We start from the raw sequence: 6,574 nt of genomic DNA on the forward strand, positions 1-6,574 counted from the left end.
AAAGAAGTGTAATTTATTGGTAACCAGAGAAAGAAAAATGAAAACAGAAATGGCTTTTTACCTAATAAGCATCAGATTAGAGTAAACAAAAAAAAAAAGGCAGATGTCATGGTGATGCCTGAGATCTGGAGAGTGAGACTCTAATGTCTTATAAATGAGTGTATATGATGAGCTACCTTAAATTAGTCAGAAAACCAAATTACTTTTCTATGGTTTTGTTGAAAATATTTTCCAGGCCTTGGAGCCGGGCATCTTCTCTTTCCTCAGTTCCTATTATCCTTAGGTTTCATCTTTCCATGGTGTCCTTGGTTTCTTGGATGTTTTGTGTCAGGAAAATTTCAGATTTAACGTTTTCTTTGATGGGTGTGTCAGATTCTTCTATTGTATCTTCTACACCAGAGATTCCTTCCTCCATCTCTTGAATTCTGTTAGTGAAGCTTACCTCTGCATTTCCTGTTTTCTTCTCTAGGTTCTTTTGTTCCCCGCTTCTCTTCTGTCTGTGCTTTTACTATTTCCATTTTCATCTTCAGATCTTGGACCATTTTATTGATTTCCTTCATCTGACTGTATTTTCCTGAATTTCTTCCAGTGACTTCTTCATTTCCTCTCCATAGGCTCCTGTCATGGCCTCTCTAAAGTCCTCAATCTGTTTGGCTGCATCTTCCTCTATTTATTTACAAATTTTATATGTTTTCTCCATTGTCATCTTCATTACTAAGGATTTGAGGTCATTTTTCTTGTGCTTCAGTTGTGTTTGAATTCTTTGGGATAACTGGGTTCTGGAGATGCCATATTATTCTGGCTTTTGTTGTTTGTGTTTTTACACCAGCCTTTAGTCATCTTGCTGTTTCTGACATTGGGAAATAGTTTCTGGTGTCCTTCATTGGTTGTTGAGAGTAGTTCATTGGTGAATGTCTATAGGCTGAGATCCCCTCACCTGTGGGCATCAGGGAACCCTCCCCTGGATCAGGCAGGTGACCTGGTTTCAGCTCCAGGGGACTTTGCTCCCTACTGGGCCAGCAGAGGCTGATGCTGATGTTCTGCAGCCCAAGGTACAGTCTGAAGTAGTGTAGGTACTGTCTGCCTTTGGCTGGGCTTTGGAGACCTTGTCCTGGGCCACTAGGGCCCTGGGGCTTTGGTTCAGCCCACCAGAGAGTGGGGATATCACCTTCTGGGTTGTGGCAGTTGGTTAGGCTTCCATTCCTGCTCAGGCCATAGTGTTCTCAGCCACCTGCCCATCCTTCCCCCACCCCGTGTAGACCCTGGGTCCCTCTGTGGACCAGCAGGGTGATCTGAAGTCAGAACTATCCCAGATCCACACTCTGAGCTCCCCTCTGGGCCAGAAGACACTGATGCTGGTGCTCTGTAACCCACAGCTCAGTCAGAGAGCATGCAGGTACCATCTGATAGGCTTCGCTGGCTTTGGAGACCCTGCCTGTGGCCATAGGACCCTGTGGCTTTCTGTGGACTGGCAGGGAGAGCTGAGGTCAGATCCATGCATTCTCCTGCGTTCTCCCTGGGCCAGCAGATCCAGATGCTGGTGCTTCATGGCCCATAGTTCAGCCCCAGACAGAGTCCCAAGATACAGTGCACAGCTGCAGTTTGCCAGCAGCTCTGCTGGCCAGTCTCTGGGGACTAAGAACATGTCCTCTGTGGACCAGTTGGGTGGCCCAAGGCCAGTCTGCATGGTGTGGACCCCTCTCACCTAGGGCTGTCCAGGTCTTGTGGTCTGTAGCTCCCACCGTGGTCCCTAGATTCCATCCTGTGTGTGGTCAGCGCTGCCATATTGGATTCTGTAGCTCTAAATTACTTTTCATCCATTGATTCTCACATTATGGACACAACCTAATACTATATTATGTAATAACTGGTGTTTCACAATTCATGATCAGTTGAACTAAACATGAGACACATTACAAGGCTCTTCTTGAAATAATGTAATAAGGATGACTATCTCATGAAAATTCTACCTGTGTGTGTGCAGGGAGCCTTACTAGATGAAGATGTAAATATATTTCTTATCAAAGTCACAATAAAAATTTTGAATAAAATATTTTGAGAATGACTGTTATCCTTACCCTCTCAACAGTTCCATTTCTATCAAAATTCTAGCAAAATTAAAGAGACAGGTATATACATCGTTCCAGGACTGCCAAGGCTGTGTAGAGAGACATTGTCTTAAACAAACAAATAAATAAAGATACAGGTATAAACATATTCAACATAGTATTGCTTATGACAGCAAAGTACTGGCAATATATTATGCCATCTGAAAAATAACATTCAATAATGAAGGAAAACTTTAACAGTAAAAGTGAGTACATTTGAGTTATATAAATTAATATAGATCTCAAAAACAGTATTGATTGAACAAAAGGCAGCAGAATATAATATGTGTAGAGCAATAGTATATGTGGTGTTTTTTTAAAATCCTTTTCAGGGGCTGAGAGATGGGTTAGCTGGTAAAGTGGTTGCTCTGCAAGCATACAGACCTGAGTTTGGTCCCCTATGCCTACGTACAAACAGCCCTATGTTAAGGTGTGTGTCTGCAATCCTGGATGGAGTGGCAGGGACACAACCTCATGTGATGGTGTGTGCTTGCAATCCTGGATAGAGTGGCAGAGACACAGCCCCATGTGATGGTTTGTGCCTGTAATCCTGGCTGGAGTGACTGAGACACAACCCCATGTGATGGTGTGTGCCTGCAGTCCAGGACTGGAGTGGCAGAGAAACAACAGCCTCATGTGATGGTGTGTGCCTGCAGTCCAGGACTGGAGTGGCAGAGAAACAACAGCCTCATGTGATGGTGTGTGCCTGCAGTCCAGGACTGGAGTGGCAGAGAAACAACAGCCTCATGTGATGGTGTGTGTCTGCAGTCCAGGACTGGAGTGGCAGAGACACAGCCCCATGTGATGGTGTGTGCCTGCAGTCCAGGACTGGAGTGGCAGAGACAGGCTGTTCCTGGGGTTCACTAGCTAGCCATCTCCAGCTGAAACAGCTAACCCCAAGTGAGGTATGTCTCAAACGTAGGCTGGAGAGCTGATAAGGCGGCTCAGTGGGCAAGAGCGCTTGCTGCCAAGCCTGATGAGCCAATTTTGATGTCTAGGATCTGCACAGGGAAAGGGGAGAGCTGATTCCCACAAATTCTTCTCCAGTCGGTCCCCACATGTGTTGTGGCACACACCTACCTGCACTCACACAAACACATCATACACAATAAATCAACAAATGTAAATTTTTCAAAAATTAAAAAATAAGGTAGACAGTGATTGAGAAAGTCACACAACGTGGAGCTCTGGCCTCCAGATGCACACACTGGCACTTACATGTACACACAAACACACCCTTTAGAGTAATATTATATATCATTTGTGGATACACCTATGTAAATAAAGGTTTTACGCCGGATTGTGTGCATTTGTGCATTTAATAGATCAAGAGTTTGTGGGCATCTCTTAGTTATGGGGAATGAAAAGTCATGAGATTACTGATGATAGACAAGATAAACAAATACACAAATCACAAGGAAAACTGCTAGATTGTGAGAGCGAGCGTGAGTAATAGTCATCTGCTCCCAGAGAGAGAGAGGGAAGGCTGCCTGGCATTATCAGAGGAAATGCGTCATTACTTTTGAAAAGCCTTCAATCCACTCAACGTGTTGGCTGCTCTGCTGGTGCATTCAGCACTGTTGTAGTAAGAGTATTTTTTTAAAAGTGTTATCAGGAGAGCAAAAGACTGGAAATAATTTAAGTAACTGGTAAGCTAAATAACAAGGACTTACTCAATTATTTAAAACGATGACAGGGAGGTGTGTTTGTTGTGGGGAAAGGTGGAGGGTGGAAAAAAGACAAAAGGTAGCTCATGGGACCCCAGTAGGATGCTGTCATCAAATGTGTCCTTGGATGATTGATGGACAAAAAGGGAAAGGAAGAGTGGGTGACGACAGTGGGGGAAAGGTGACATTTCCCACAGCGTTTTCTGGGTAACATAACTTTCTAGTTCCACAACTCAGCCATTCTCTTCATCAATTCACATGGGCAGAGAGGGCAGCAGAGAGTGCTCTAGCAGCAGCGTTTATTTAACCTATCATCCTTAAAAATTGTTTAAAAATTTATTACAATTTATTAAGGCTACATCCCTATTGCTATACCCTTGCTCGTATCTTCCCATTTCCCCCCTCTCTCCCTCTTCTGCCCTATTCCCCTCCCCTAGACCTCTGACAGAAGGGGACCTCCTCCCCCACCATAGGATCACAGCCTATCAGGTCTCATCTGGATAGCCTGCTTCCCCTTCCTCTGTGTGCTGCTGGGCCTCCCCACCAAGGGGGAAGTAATCAAATTGGGGGCACCAGAGTTCATGTCACAGGTAGTCTCCGCTCTCCCCACAACTGTGGAGAATGTGGTGTCTGTCCATTGGCTAGATCTGAACAGGAGGTCTAGGTTTGCTGCATGCATTGTCCTTGGTTGGTGCAACAGTTTGAGCAGATCCCCCCTGCCCCCCCCCCCCACCAACCCATCGTCTTACGTTGCGCATGCTCCTGCTTTTCTGGCTCGTCGCTTCCTTCACTCTGTGTGTCCCAGACAAGGCTCCTTCAGTCTCAGTGGGATTTCTCCTCAGTACTCAGCAGTGACTGTTAGCCAGGGTAGGTGACAGGTGCTACAAAGTGGGTAATGGGAATAATGGGGGTGGGGCTAACTGGGAGGGGCAAAATGTGGGTGGGGCTAACTGGGAGTGGGGTAATAAACAACATTAACGATGTTTGGAAAAGCCATGAGGAAACATTATCTTGTAAACTTACCTTGCAAGTATATAATACATATATGTGTGGGCATTTATATGCGCGTGCGCGCGCGTGTGCACACACACACACACACACACACACACACACACACACACGCGCGCGCGCAGAGGATTCTGCCACATGGTATGATGGTGCTGTTTCCTAACAGCCACACACAACTAACAAAACCCCCTTGCCAAGTATGGAAACCTCTCCTCAAGTTGTCAGTAAGAGGAGTCTCCCAAAGTACCAGGTGTGATGGCACACATCTGTAGTCCTAACACTCGGGGAGACAGAGGCAGGCAGATCTCTGTGAGTTCGAGGTCAGCTTAAGTCCAGGACAGCCAAGGTTACACAGACAAACTCTGTCTAGAAAAACCAAAAGCAAAACCAAACCCTGCCCCCCCCCCCGAAAGTCTTCCAAAGCAAGATGACTGTTGCCACTGCTGTTGGTTGCCTTCTAGAGATTGAAGGTAAGAGCCTGTTGCTGAAGACACACATCGGACACAGGGTTGGCGGGACATTGCTGGGACTGATCTGGGAGCCTCATTGCTGAGGAGTGTTTCTCATAGCTTTGGAAAGTGCTATGCAAGCTGCCAAGGAAGGGGAGCAGCAGACAGTCCTCCCCAGCCCTCCCTCTGCCACTTGAAGAGGCATTCACAGACCTGGAAGGAGACCAAATAAGACTTAATGATCTGTCAGAGCTGGGTGTCTCCATCAACCGCCTCACTCTTTCCCTTCTTACACATAGTGAGGTTAAGGTTCAGAGAGAAGGGTTTCTTTGGGATCCACCACAACCTCACCAGGTGTCTTTCTTTTGGTTTGGGGGAGTCCTTAAAGGTCAGCTTCAGGAAGTCGGTTGATGAGGGTTGTAACAAGTTCTGGGCCCTGGAAAGAAAGGGTTACCCTCCTCCACCCAGCTGGGGCCTCTCCTGGCGGAGCAGAAGTTATGGCTGGGGAAATAACAGATGGAAGGTCTACGCATCCCAGGCTACTTTCTCACCCCACCCCCCCAGAAGAGAAGTGAAACGTGTTCTCAATGGCAGGGTGATCCCAGGGTGCCTGTTCTATGTGTGCTTCTGTCACCATCAACTCCTTGTGACGCTGCACTTTATGTAACCAAAGTCGCAGATTGTGCAAGATAGCTACCGTGTTCCTTGGCATGTATACCTCAGCTATTCCGTCGTCACCGACAGTGACGTCTTGGGGTGTGTGCACACGCATGTGCTGTTGTGAGTTGTCCTATGGAGGTGTTGGGAACCGAACTCTGATCCTCAGGAAGAGCAGTACCTGCCCCTAACAGCTGAGCCAGCTCTCCCTCCCTACAAAAACATACGTTTGTGCACTATCTTTGTGTACGTGTGCAAGCACGTCTGTAGGCTGCAGGAAAGGTCCCTGGAAGATTGCTGTGTTAAACGGGGAATTGCTCAAGTGTGGGTTTAAGTATTTTGGTAAATATTAACAAGCTAGCCTTCAAAGTCTGCTGTGGGACATTTGGCATCACTGCCCCTTGTTACATAGCGATTCCTTCCTTCTCAGGATGGTAGGTGGAAGAGGGCAGAGGCTCTTTCAGTGGTGAGGAAGGAGCACTAGAGTCCAGACAAGGACCAGCAATCAATTAGTGCTGCTCTCCACCTTGGTCAGAGCAGCAGTTAGGGCAGAGACTCATAAAATGCAGAGAATAAATAACAGTTGAGTACTTAGCCCTAAATGGGAGATCTCTTTCACTCCCCCCAAAGCTCAGGGAGCACCGTGGAAGAGAGGACATAAAGAATGTAAGGGCCAGAGGATGGG

The sequence above is a fragment of the Acomys minous genome, assembly GCF_964271855.1.
Source record: "Acomys minous genome assembly, chromosome: 3".
NCBI classification, from domain to species: Eukaryota; Metazoa; Chordata; class Mammalia; order Rodentia; family Muridae; genus Acomys; species Acomys minous.